The sequence below is a fragment of the Schistocerca serialis genome, chromosome 10 (assembly GCF_023864345.2).
Source record: "Schistocerca serialis cubense isolate TAMUIC-IGC-003099 chromosome 10, iqSchSeri2.2, whole genome shotgun sequence".
In the NCBI taxonomy this organism is placed as follows: Eukaryota; Metazoa; Arthropoda; class Insecta; order Orthoptera; family Acrididae; genus Schistocerca; species Schistocerca serialis.
In genome coordinates, this window is record NC_064647.1 from 148,531,012 (window position 1) to 148,546,307 (window position 15,296).

Below are 15,296 nucleotides of genomic sequence, written 5' to 3' on the forward strand. Positions count from 1 at the left end.
CAACTGTTCGTCTAAAATCGTGACTATATTTGTGACTATTACAGCGCCATCTATCAGAAAGCGAAACAAGTGATCCAACTAAAACATTCATATTTACGTACTATACGGATATGTAATAAAAAGTGGGGGCTCCTATTTTTAAAAAAGCAGTTGATATCCGTTTGACCTATGGCAGCGCCATCTAGCGGGCCAACCATAGCGCCATCTGGTTTCCTCCTTCAAGCTAGACAAGTTTAGTTCTTTGTAGTTTGATGCTTATTTCGTGAGATATTTTGCCCGGTCACGATCAGTGGACCACCCTGTATATTACAAGGAAATACAGTGGCCTCGACTTTAATTACTGTTAATAGGGATTTGTAGTTTCACTCTTGATGTTTTTGCTCTCTTGAACTGTAGTGATGTCCTGCTACTGCAGTGGAAATTTAGTTTGTTTATAATCAACCTGCTTAGGGATTTGTAGTTTCACTCTTGATGTTTTTACTCTCTTGAAATGTAGTGATGTCCTGCTACTGCAGTGGAAATTTAGTTTGTTTATAATCAACCTGCTTAGAGTGCCGACGGCATTTTTCGCAAATGACTTCATTTATTCTCTCCAGACGAATTATTCTTAGAAAGTTCTGATTTTTACCCAAGAATTGTAGTACTCAAGTCCGTCCTTGCCTATTTCTGAGCTGTCAGACAGTGTTATTAATCCAGGGTAGGATTACTACTGCGAGACAGTAAATACTACGGGGATAATTAGAAAGGCCTAACATTAATGTGGTATCTCCCTGGGGTCGATAATTCGTGCTCCTACAGGGCAATTGGTTGACAAACCCCAACCTCCCAAGAATAGTAAGCGCCTCAAAGACATAAGAACCGTCACAAAATAACCTAATGGCTGTCCACTACTCCATTTTTTTGGTCGGTCTCATGAAACACATACAGATTTATATTTACATACAGGCGACATGTTGTTGCGGGTGAAGTGTGTGGTGTCTTTGATTACTTATTGAACAAACCAGCCTGGATCACGTGATAGTAACTGCTACTACCGGATTCGGCGTACCTGGTCGTACAGCGTAACGCACAGCGCGCTACCTAGCCATACACGACTTGAAGTAGCGTGGCGAATTAAGCGCCGTTGCTGGTACACCATACAGCCTGATGGTGGCTTTTAGGCGGTTTCCCACGCTCGTTTAGGTAAATGCTGAGCTGGTTCTCAACTTCCATATTAGAGGATTCGGTACGCAAACAGTTCAAACACAATGACACACAAAGCGGAGTTTACACGATTCATAGAGAGACGACACATAACGACTTCCTCCCTAAGGTAGGCTTAACGAGAGACGCATCAGGAAGCCCATCCGGCCACGAAGCTAAATAATAAAAAAAAATTGTCAAATCGTTAAAACGCAGATCCCGTACTAGGCGGGATAAATATTAGCGAAAAGAAGAAATAACAACATTACGGGTTTCACCCGAATTAAATCATCGTCTTCTGATTTGGCACTATGATACAGGAGTGTTGCTGTCACCGACGTTAGCTGGTCTGCGTCGTCAGTTGCGACCACGTATTTTAGTGTTAAATCTGAATATAGTGTAATACAGGAGAAGCCGATAATATAGTTAATAAAAACGCGATCTACACTTTTTTGTTCATTGAGAAAGGGTCCATATTTCTGCGACATGAGTACACAGAAGCTGTGCCTCAGTACGGCTTTGGACAAATTTCAGAAGTAAATCGGCGATGTCTGTATTGAGTCGGCTCTTCGACGAGAATAGATTATGACGAAATTGGTGCAGAATAACTCCCTGACACAATAAAACAGTCTTTAAAAATGTCGCCCGCATTAAGCAAGGTTTCAGCTCACAGAGTTAATCGCACAGTGACTTTCATACAGGCTACACTACGAGTGGGAGCTAACTATAGGTTTTCAATAAAGAAATCTGTGCGTGTGCGTAAAGTCTGAAAGTATTTGGTGCGATGTCCGAGGAACAATAATTAGCTGTTTCCACGCTCTAAACCACGAAACAATTCCACATCTATAAATGGAAATAGAGGGGAGAAATTTGCTACTGCCGGCATTGCCGTGGAACTGTGAAAGGAGTCTGAACGTCTCATGCACAGCAAAGTAGGAAACTGAAGTGTAGATAATAGAGAAAGTTGGAAAAAATAAAGTGGGGGCATTTGTAATCCTGTGGTTAAAGTGTGAAACTGAGAGACTTCAGATGTAAAATCCGAGTAGAGAAATCTTCGTAACTCGCACAGCAGTAAAACGAACTTGTTGCTGGAGAATGTACCGTGACATTGAGAACAAGTTAATGGGGCAGCTGGGAGGGAAATTGAGGACGAAGGAGACTGGAACGTAAACCACGGATTATTACTGAGAATAAGTTTGTTTTTTCGTTTTGTCCGTAGCAGAGATGCTAGGATTGCTGGAAGACGTAATGAAGTAGAAATGAATGGAAGGAGAGATGGTTAGAATTTAATGGTCCGTCAAGGTCCACGTCGCTGGAAACAGAACACTAGTCAGTCAATCAAGGATGCAAAAACTAGCGGCCATGGCCAGTTTTAGAAATCATCTCTGCATTCCAATAAAGTGATTTGGGAGATAGGAGTTAGAATGTATGGGATAAATATTTAGTGAATTCATACACTAGATGCAAGTCGGTGTAAACCCTGACAGTAAATCTGTCCACAGTACTGCTGTGTACCGCTGTTAACGTACAGCTCTCACTGCCGGAAGAGCAAATCCCAGACAGAATAGAGCAACAATGAATGCAAGCTGGAGGGCGAAGAGTTGTACCATCTGTTGTGAAAGACAATACGCAATTTTTCACAGACACAACTTTTATTGAGACAAGTTCACTAGGTTTATGACTGAACAACAAACGAAAAAGTAACAATAACGATGCCAGTAAAAGTCTCCTAACTGAGGCAAACGAAAGTTCTAAGTTTCCACAAAGGTTCGTGGCAACATAAACACTAGTAAGAGTCTAATTCCGATACGAAGACGTAATCTTCAGCAGTCGAAGTACACGAGGTCGGCATCCGGAGTGTACTGAACTTTGGGGCTGGTTCTAGCCCCTAAATAGCTGTCTCCAGCCGATCAGGTTTTGGCGTAGTGATACTTCCTGCATGCCGTGGCTCGAGCTCCCCCTGCAGGAGGAAGTGCTCGGACTGTCTATTATCTTGTATGAAAATAGCCGGTGTTTACCATTGTGCTTTTGGTACGCCTTGGACATAGGCAACGCCGTTATCTGTGGTGTAATATGGGCTGCCGGCCCTCAGGGGCTACCTTGGCTCCGGCATAATACCGTCGGCGACAGCACTGTTGCGCCGACGTTTACATCACAGTACAGGTACTAAGTAAAATGATTAGAAATGAAATGAGATACAATTACGCTGCAGCTAGCCATCAGTCCACGGCTTCTGTATTCCAAAACACTCTCCCAAAATATCTCAGAACAACCTCCAAAATTTTGTGGGTGGAATTCGTGTTCACCCATCGCAATCATGATACAGCAATAATGCTGATTTTGATATAAACAATCGCATCTGGACGCATAACATGCAATTAATGTGGTTCTTAATGCCTGAGGATGATCTGGTAGTCCATAAGGAACAGGTAGTGCGCTTCTCACGTAACATATGACGTACAGCGATTGCGCCATATCATGAATTTTTAAAAGTTTCAAATCATTAAAAGTTTTGTCAGTACTAAGATTCGCCGATGACGTCGCTAAGCTCAGTGAATGTGATGAAGAAGTTCAAGACATGTTGAATGAATGGACTGATCAGCACGCACTATGGATTGGCAGTAAACCGAAGAAACTCTAATGAGGAGCAGAGAAAATGAATTAGCGATAAAATTAACATCAAAGCTGGGGACCTCGAAACAGCCGAAGTGAAGCAATGCTGTTAGCTTGAAAACAAAATGGCGAGGCAAAGGGGATATATCAATAATTCAAAAACAGTCTTAATCGTATTTATTATCATTATTGTACCGCCAACCGGTTTCAGCCCGACGTAGGGGTCATCTTCTGGGCGTTTACACCATTGGTTTCGTGCCGTTATGTAGACAGGAGTGACACCACCAGCAGTCGACAAATGGTGTAAACGCCCAGAAGATGACCCCTACGTCGGGTGGAAACCGGTTGGCGGTATAATAGTAATAATAATAAATACGATTAAGACTGTTTTTGAATTATTAGTTAATCATACAATCGCTGCTTCTCTCCACAACCATGTTGTCCAAAAAAAGGGGATATACACTGAAGCACCAAAGAATCTAGTATAGATATCCTTATTCAGAGATATGTAAACAGGCAGAATACGGCACTGCGGTCCACAAAGCCTATATAAGACAAGTGTCTGCCGCGGTTGTTAGATCTATTACTGCTGATACGATGGCAGGTTATCAATATTTAACTGAATTTGAACGTGATGTTATAGTCGGGCACGACCGATGGGACACAGCATCTCCGAGGCAGCGATGAAATGGGGATTTTTCCGTACGACAATTTTACGAATGTACCGTGAATATGAGGAATCGGTAAAACATCAAATCTCCATCGCAGCGGCCGGAAAGACATCTTGCAAGAATGGGACCAGTGACGACTGAAGAGAATCATTTAACATGACAGAAGTGCAATCGTTCCGTAAATTGCAATAGATTTCAATGCTGGGCCATCAACTAGTATCAGCGTGCGAACCATTCAACGAAACATCATCGATATAGGATTTCGGAGCCGAAGGCCCACTCGTGTACCGTTGATGACTGCACGACACAAAGCTTTACGCATCACTTAGGCCCGTCAATACCGACATTGGACTGTCGATGACTGGAAACATGTTGCCTGGTTTGACGAGTCTCGTTTCAAATTGTGACGAGCGGATGGACGTGTACGGGTATGGAGACAACCTCATGAATCCATGGACCCTGCATGTCAGCAGGGGACTGTTCAAGCTGATAGAGGCTCTGTAAGGGTGTGGGGTGTGTCCAGTTGGAGTGATATGGGACCCCTGATAGGTCTAGATACGACTCTGACAGGTGATACGGAGGTAAGGATCCCGTCTGATTGCCTGCATCCATTCATGTCCATTGAGCATTCTGAGGGGCTTCGGTAATTCCAGCAGGACGATGGGACGCCGGGCACGTCTGGAATTGCTACAGAGTGACTCCAGGAACTCTCTTGTGAGCCCCCAAATTCCCCAGACATGAACGTTATTGAGCATATCTGGGATGCTGTTCAGAAGACATCTCCGGCCCCTCGTACTCTTACGAAGTTATGGACAGCTCTGCAGGACAATTCCCTCCAGCACAACTTCAGATATTACTTGAGTCCATGCCACGTCGCGTTGCAGCTCTTCTGCTTGGCCGTGGCGGGCCTACACGATATTAGGCAGGTGTGTCAATCTCTTTGGCCCTTCAGTGTAAGTTTCAGGCTAACACAAGCATATACGGCATTCCGAGTCAAAAGAAGTCTACTAGTATCAAACTAAGGTCTAAATTTGAGGACGAAATTTCTGACAATGTGCATGTGGAGTCCAGCATTGTATGTGAGTGAATCACGCACTCTGGGAAAACTGGAGAAAAAGAGAGTGAAAGTGTATGAGATGTGGTGCTATTGAAGGATGGTGACTAGAATGATGAGAAACGAAGATGTTCTTCGTAGAATCGGCGAGGAGGGAAGTATGTCTAAAACATTGACAAGAACAAGGGACAGGACATGTGTTATGCCATCAGAGAACAACTTGCATGTTACGAGGGCTGCTCAATTGCGACAGCGGCTGGTTGTTTTCACATACGTTTATTATTTCATTTAAATGTTTACATGATATTTTTGAAAGCATTCCCCTCCTACGTGAATGCACTTTTTATAGCGCCTCTGCCAGACCTCGAAAACATGGTGTAGTGCAGTCTTTATCAGGTGCTTGAGAATCGCCGCACTTTTCGTGGGCACTGCTTCAGAGACGGGGTGCCAGATTGGAGCTACAACGCGGATGCGGTACAGGTAATGTTGGACTTATGCAGAAACGGCAAGACTAGATTTGCGACGTAATGCCGCGTATTGTCATGATGAAATCGCCACCCAGTCCGAAAAAGTTTTGGTCGTTCCTTCCAACGTGATACCTCAGTTTAGTCAATACTGACGTGCAGTACGCAGCTGTAATTATTGTGTCAGGTGGGAACTGCGTGCTGGTAAATCACTCCATCGCCGTAAAAAAACATTATTTTCTCTGCAGATGGACTTACGACTGCCGTTTTTGGTGTTGGAGAATCTGGCGATTTCCACACTGTGCTGGCTTATTTATGAAGTCATAACCCACCACCGTCGATAATCGATACTAGAGACGCACTTCCTCTATCAGCAGCAGCTCACGGCTTGTCTCCATTCGCACAGCCTATTTTTTTCGCGAGCCAATAGGCGTGGCACTCAACAGGCACAAACACGGATCGTATGGAGATGGTCATGGATAATCGTAAAGACAGCGGCATATGAAATTATTAACGCTTCACTGAGGTTACGTAATGTTACCCGCCGATCCTCACGGACAATCACAGCAGCTGTGTTGATGTTGACTTCAGTCACAGCGGAAGCCTAAACACCAGGCCCACCTTGCTTACTTTAAGGAACCATTTGCACTCGAGCACAGACGATATTTAATTTACTGAACTTAGATTATATGTATCGATGTTTTAAGACAAGAGAAAGCAAAACAAAGGAATTAACACCGCTCTCTTGTCGCGGCCAGCAGGCATCAGCACTCTCTTACGTCATTCGTTGTCCTAGAAGGATGTAATATTTTGTGTGGCTCCACAGTTAGCCATGTTGATACTTATTTACAGAAAAGAGGCGCAGAATTAATAAGTCGCTCTCATTTGTGAATTATCTGCAATTATTTACCTAGAATTTTACGTAAGTGTCATTCATATCGTAGTATATGTGTTGAAATGAATTCATGTTTTATTTAATCGTATGTTTTTCTCTGTTTTAGTAGTTTTAGTCACCCCATTGTCATGATTGAAGCTGAGGTCAGATATCAGACTTTGTCTACAAAAAATATATAATGAGCCCTGGCTACGTTCCGTACATCTTCGGACGTGCGAAGCTCGATAAATTCACGGCGTAAATTGCTTTTTCTTTATTGTGTGACCTCAATGAACAATGCTACGTAAGATTTTATGAAACATTAAGAAATTCAATTCCAATCTTAAAGGCGAAACAAACTTTTATCTCCCAATTACTTATCCAAACAACAATTATTATTATTATATTATTATTTTATTTTATTTTTATTTGTTAAATTACCACAGACAGGTCGCCGTCTTTGAAGTCCCTGAACCACCTTAACACTGTTGCACGGTGTAGTGCTTCTTCACCGTACGCTTACTGCAGCTTCTCGTAAGTTTTAGTGGCTGTGTGGTTTAAACAACACAGAACTTTATTCCACCGTTCTGTTCCTCTCGCGTCACCTCCTTTGTTTCGTAAGCGAAATACAGAGAGCGTCTAGAAAACAGAACATTACAACAAACCTGTCCACACGTGAGTGCTGCCGTCAATGGACATTATACATGAAAACTCGCTCTTTTCAAATATTCGTGGTACATTTAGGAACTTACCACGGAAGCTGCCGGAGGAAATCACAGGAAACCTGAATCAGGATGGCGGGACGCGGGTTTTATTAGTGAGATGAAAAGCTTGGCACAGGAGAGGAATTCGTGGCGGGCCGTATTTAACCAGTCAGAAGGCTGGTGTCTTAAATAAAATAAAAGGTCAGCTCCTCAAAGTAGTATGTAAATCAATAAGGACGAGTAAATGCAGGGTTTGAGTGTGAGAGGGTAAATGGATAGGGAAGGCGTGGCGGAGCGGATGACATTAGAGAATTTTATGGGAGTGGCATGACTTTCACACGTCGGCATTTGGTCTCGGGGAAGGTGGTTTGAAATGTCGCGCGGAGAAAGCAGAAGAATATGGCTGTGGGAGCCACATGAAAATGGCAAGGGAAAGCCGGGACTCCTTCGTGGGCGGTCCCAAAATACTCCCAGCACCTTGGAGGAACGCGAAATGAAAGTGACATGCGGTGTGCGGGAACAGAACTGGCTGCGGACGACACAGAGGCTTTTGCTGGTTGATGGGTGGTACAGCAACTGTTTAAGATGGCATCTGCTTCGTTATACAAGCCTGTATTTTAAAATTTTGTCAGATGATTTCTAAAAATAGATGTTCTGGAATTAATTATTTTCATTTTGTTCTATCACGCAAGAAATTTACACAAATAAGACCTCATATTGTAAACACTTCAATCAATGCGTAAATATTTATAATTATCGTTTTATTTTTATAGTACTCTGCCTCTTTTAAACTTCCTCTTTTTTAGTTCCTCACAAAAGTTTCGTCTTTACTCCATCACACTTCCATTCGATCTTTCCGGTAGCTCTTCTCTACCTCCTTAATACCTCCTGCAAGCATTCTTGCTCTTCACTGGGAAACAGTCAGATGTACATTTTTACTCTCATGCTACAAACGAACGTTATTAAATTTTCCAACATGGTTTTGGCTGAACAGACTACGGAATGAGGGTGTTGTAGATACCTTCTCCTACTTAACCAATCATAAACTGGTAATTAATTCACATAGTCTGCCGAATTGTGGTTCCACTGAAAGCCAGACATAATTTAAATGATGGTGTGTTTACTTGGCAAGGGTGAGTTAGACGTATTACTTTCTTGATACAAACCCCCGCACTTTTACATGATGCTTTTCTTGCAGACACTATATAGCCCGCTACATGAATGCACAACATTATCTATCCGCTCATACACAATTACTTACACTGATTCTTAGCGTACGTTCTTCATTCGCTCCACCACACAGTATTACTGCATAACAACTATATATTATTAACAAAAACAACTTAAACCGTAATATTTATGGTATTGATACTTCTGGTGTATTTTAACTGTTTGACGATAAGGTGTTTCAAAAATGGCTCTGAGCACTATGGGACTCAACTGCTGAGGTCATTAGTCCCCTAGAACTTAGAACTAGTTAAACCTAACTAACCGCCGGCCGAAGTGGCCGTGCGGTTAAAGGCGCTGCAGTCTGGAACCGCGGGACCGCTACGGTCGCAGGTTCGAATCCTGCCTCGGGCATGGATGTTTGTGATGTCCTTAGGTTAGTTAGGTTTAACTAGTTCTAAGTTCTAGGGGACTAATGACCTCAGCAGTTGAGTCCCATAGTGCTCAGAGCCATTTGAACCTAACTAACCTAAGGACATCACAAACATCCATGCCCGAGGCAGGATTCGAACCTGCGACCGTGGCGGTCTTGCGGTTCCAGACTGCAGCGCCTTTAACCGCACGGCCACTTTGGCCGGCAAGGTGTTTCACCTCGATATTTTCTACGATATGTGTGTGTTATATCATATCTCATTCGTATATTCATACTGGTGGCATTTTCCTTACAGTTGCAAGGGTATTTAAAATATACCAGTGCAATTACTGAAAAATGCGTATTTATGTCAGCAGACGTTTTTCATTTTATTGATGTAAAAGACCGCCAGTGGTCTACAATGAACGAGACTTGCGATTTTTGTTTGGTTCCAAGATCTTAAATCAGTTCTTGACATAAGCATAAATCGAACAAACACTTCCGTAAGAAAAAATCTCACCTCAGTATTTTATGTCACTAACTGATTTGAGAGACAGAACGTGAACAAATATTGCAAGTATTGTTCATTGCAGACCACTGAGTATGTTTTACACAAATAAAATGAAACACATCTGTCGACCTAAATACACATTTTTCATTACGTACACAGGCGGATTTTAAAGACATTTAACAAAAGTCATACCATTATATCACAAAGGTATTTCCTATGACAAACCGAAATATTTGGATTTTTAGCAGAGCTTTTTATATACAGTAATTAAAATTTTCAACTTGAAATTTCAGTTCTGAACTACTATTAATACTTTACAGTGTTGTGTAGGGTTTTGTTACAATCGGTGTACGATAAAAGACGGAAATAAAATCACAGATCAGTTGATAGTTTGGTTTTATTCGGGTACATCTCCACACAGTATATAACTACACAGTCAGTTAGTACTGTGTAGTAATGATTATACATTCTCTAATTACTTATTGCTACGTCACATAATAGACGATTTTACGATCGTTGCCTCTGGCCATAACACGACCTGTACTGTTTATTGCAGGATTTCATCTGAAAAGAAGCAAAAGAGCATGAATGAGGACAGGTAGGAGAAAGATGAAACCATTTTATGCACCCTAGGCAGTTTATTGGGAATAGATAAAAAATTACGTACCCATTTATTTCTGCATTATTAGTTACTTCTGGCCCGTGCTGCTGTAATGTCAAACGTAAATTATCTAAAACAGTTCAAAATTTAACATCGCTACAGAATATAAGTTAGAAATGCAGTTATAACTACTTAAATGTAACGTGTGCGCCACCGAACTCGAATCCACTCGTGTGTGGGAAAACGAGAATTTACTCCCACGAAGAAGTAAAGTTTTCTTGTCTACGACAACAATCAGTATGATAAAACAGATGGACTCTTCTATATCAACACGTATATACTAAGCACTGCATGCTAGAGGGCTATTCGTGCCGATGTTACAAATTTACCATCGAATTCCAGTGGTATACTAAGCGAGGAAAGAATGATTGGCCTATGTGCCTCTATATGTGCCATAATGTCTTTTATCTCATGTTCACTATCCATTCGCAAAATATAAGGCACTGTTAGTAGACTGGACGCACAACGTTCCTCAAATACAGATCCTTTATATTTTGACAACAGGATTTTTCGAGAACTGTGCCACGTTTCTTCCAAAGATTAACACTGACATTCACCGAGTATGTCTGTTAGACTTCAATATAGTAGGACGACGTCATTTGTGATGCCTACTCGATAATGAGCCTAAATGCTGGGACAGCACTGTAAATTGGGTTGTATTAGAGATTTCCGTTACAGAGGAATGCACTTCAGCTAAACTCAAGGTCTTCGATTTGCCTTCCTTGGAACTTCTTTTATGTGTTTTCCCACTTTATATGGCTTCCTAGTATTACTCATATACACTTGTTAGTTGTGCTGCGCTAAAGATATTCATCAGTAAGGTTGTTATCGGCTGGTGAATTCCTCTATGCCTTTGTTACGGGTGTTGATTTTATCCACAGTTAAAGAGAGCTGTCATTCATTACACCAAGTAGAAATCTTGGCCTAATATTCTCTATTTTTTTACAACAGTACAACGACGATACTTTCTCGTACCACATCACCCTTACGATGTAATCATATAGCACTACTGACTTTGTCTGGCACATTTTTTTGTGTATATCGAGAGCGAGCCATAGCAGACGCAGTGGTATGAGTGAAAGTGGCGACTCTGTGACTCCACAGTGTGTGACTATGGAGCCTGTGTGCGACCTGTCGAGCTTATTGGGTGAAAAGAAAGCATAGGAAGAGTGCTTTTGGTACATCAAGGAACATAAATATTAGCAGTAATCCGCAGAGTGAGGTGCTGAAACGTACGTAGATCAGTTGAAATTTATGGACAAAAATGTTAATAATGCCTCATTAGGTTTGTGTCCTTTTCCTTTTTTTTCGAAAATAAAGCTCGAAGAGCTCTATGAATCTTTTCAGCAGTAGGTGTCCCCAGCACAGGGCCCTTTTTAGTTCCTTGAGTTCTGCGTGTGAAATACTTCGTCACCTTTTTCAGTAAGAAGCTTGTGGTTGTACAGAGGTTCATGACCCATGAACAGTTATCATTATTTCGTTGTTCACTCCTACACGGTTTTACCTTTATTTACCCATGCCTCTTATGCTACCGGAATATCTGTTGTACACTTTGGGTTGCCTTCTTTCCAGGGGCAGGAATACACGCGCCAATACTGACTCTGTAGGTGACAGACTGGAGTAGTGCTATTTTTATATTATTTGTAGAGTTGTAGAGAGCTTTTGACAATATTGACAGAAAAGCACTTTTTGAAATTCTGAAGGTAGGAGGAATAAAATACAGGTAGCAAAATAGTACCTACAATTTAGACAGACTTCAGGTTACAGCTAAGAGAATCGAAGAATATTAAAGACAAGGGCCAGAGGCTGAAATACCGCTTCAGTTGTAAAGTTCTTTTATTATCACAGGACCAGTTTCGGGCTCTTATAAGCCTCTTATACACCTGGGGATGGATTTATAAGAGCCCGAAACCGGTCGTGTGATAATAAAAGAACTTTAAAACTGAAACGGTATTTTCAACCTCTAGCATAATGCTCGGTTGCTGATGTTCCTCCAACAGGATTGTTTGTAAAGACAAGCGAGTGAGACAGAACCGTAGTATGACTTAGATGTCATGAAATCAGTACACTGAGTAAGTTGTGACCAAGAAGAAAATTTGGAGGAGGATTAAATTTCAGGAAGGAGAAATTAATACAAGTGGTTTTCGGCCGCGAAATGGAAACCACTGTGAAAATCAAAAACTGTTTATTAGTAACAGTTAGCCGCTTACCCACATAGTCGCCGCTCCGACTTAGACACTGTCGTAGCTTTGTACCAACTTACCAATTCTTTCGTCACAGGAAGCAGCCACCAGCTCTTTCCGCCATTTTTCTATACTGGTCTCTAGCTCGTTGCCTGTGCCAAAATTTTGTCGCCATAGCCAGCGGTTCATGTGAGCACAGATGAAATTCAGAGGGAGCCAGTTGTGGCTGATCAAACGCTGTATCATCTTCATTGCCCCTGCAGGGCGCGGCTGAGAATTGTCTTGAAGGAGGAAACACATGCCAGGCGGGGTGGCCGAGCTGTTCTAGGCGCTACAGTCTGGAACCACGCGACCGCTACGGTCGCAGGTCCGAATCCTGCCTCGGGCATGGATGTGAGTGATGTCCTTAGGTTAGCTAAGTAGTTCTAAGTTATAGTGGACTGATGACCTCAGTAGTTACGTCCCATAGTGCTCAGAGCCATTTGAACCACTTTTTTTGAGGAGACACATGGCAGTTATGTTATGTGGCCTGCATAACTTCAAGCGAAATTTCTCACCAAACAGTCATACTTGGCGGGTGACACTATTTTCAAAGCATTTTTACGTACTCAGCACTGAAAAGAGTGACGTCGTGCTGTCGATGGACTTAATGGAGATACAGCCCAACACAATTGTGCAAAGCTTTATCTGATTTTCACATTGGTTTCCATTTCGCGATCGATCGGAACTTATTCCCCTAATAGCTCTCGTACTTTGGGGTTTAACGATGACACTGTAACTCTTTCAGAGACAGCAAAAGATTTGGAAGAGTGGCTGAATGGAATAGATAGTCTGGAAAAGCACGTGTAAGATGAATATCATGAAAACATGAATAATGGGGTGCAATAGAATCTCAGCAGGTGATGTTGAGGGTATTACATTAGAAAGCCTTTAAAAGTAGAAGATGATTGTTGTTCTTTGGATAGCAAAACAAGCGAGGCTAGCAGAGGTAGGGACCATATAAAATACGTTGCTCCTCAACAGCAAAATTTTCAGATTCACTTGGAAATGGCTTGATTGTAAACGCTTAATAAATTATCTATTAAGAAGTGAAGCGAATTTCATTAACTGGATACATTTGAGTAATAACTGCACCATCAGATGGTGCAGAAAATAATAATACTCGTCTTCGTCAACTGTGAAGTGTTGTCATGCATATTTAGTTTTGACTACTTACATATCTTCTGTTCTTGTTTTTGCACTGCTTCACTTAGTGCTACTAAGGTGAAACGTATTTTCATTGGGCAGTATTTGATGTGAGATAGATACGGAGTCAGCTACGACTCTTGTGAATTGAAGTGTGTGCTAACTTCTAGGGTGTCACAAAGTGCTCGAGAAAACTATTTGAGATGTTGTGTATGTTCTCATGTTTAAGTAAACAACTTTTGCGGAAACAAGTAAACAATGGCAAGACTTGCATCGATGATGGCGCCTGGCTGGAGAGCTCCACTTGGTGATGTTTACACCTCACTGGCTGACCCCGAGACCTTTATTAGTGCGTGTTTAGGGAGCTTTTGAGAAACACTTCAACATCAACATTACCAAGTGTTATATTACTGTACTCTTATTTTGAAGGCCTATTGAATTCGATTAAAACAGTACATTGATCCGTTAAAGAACTATACTTGGTTCACTATCTCGGTTGATAGAAGAGATAGGAGGATTAAGCACGGAACAACATTACGTTCTTCTCTGCTTACTCCTGTAAGCCCCGTACTCCCTTCCTAAATTCAGTCTGAGTACATGGCTCGTATGACATCAGTGTTAATTCCCTGGACATATTCCCCTTCGTATACAAAGTTTTGTTCGATGAATGAATTATAGCTTGATGTGGGTTCTATTTATGAGATATTCGGAAATGGGAAGGAAAAAAAACGGTATAGGGGATCTTGAACATAACTCGTAATTATAACCAGAAGTCCAAAAGCTGTTATCACAACCTGAAAGTATATTGCACCGCTCCTCATACAGAACAATCACTCAATAAAGATGTAGACTATACGTTGTATAGTCCAACACCTATTCAGGAAAAGCATTAATCTCTCAAATCAAGTAACCTGTCATCGACAAAGAAAATATTTATTTCTTTGGGTTTATATTAGAGTAGTAATTATCATAATATGAATGGAAAAGGATAAATATATTATATGCCGATGGCAGTTTATCTAAATAACGATTCCATTCAAAGCAGAATGTATTCAGAGACGTGTGCGTGCGTCAATTGTGATTTTAGACAAAGGATATGTGATAACATGAGATCTGACCATTGGAACGTGATAAGTTACGAGTGGATTGCGGATGAAAAAGTAATAGAAGTGAATTTGAAATCACTTCTGATTATTATTCAAGAAATAAGTACAAAATTAATGTAATTAAATTACGTATGTCCTCCATGGGACCATGTGAAATATAAGATCACGGTTCGTCAAAACTGGAAGTAAAAGGAACTTCATTTACTATCTAGCTTAAGTGGGATAGAAACGTGTAACATGACCTACCTTCAAGATGAGTTATTGAAGGTTTTGGTAACCGTTTTTGGAATACAGTGATCAATAGATTATTATATTTTAACTAAAGTTCAGTCTGAACTTTAGTTAAAATATAGTTATTGAAAGGTCCATATTGGTAATTCTACATGGAACAAAGTCTCTAACTGGGAACAATACATTTCGCTTTGTTCACAAGGAAAGCACATATATAAAACTGAAAATCATGTACAATAGAATTTTACGACAGAGGCGGCTAGCATGCAGACATAAAT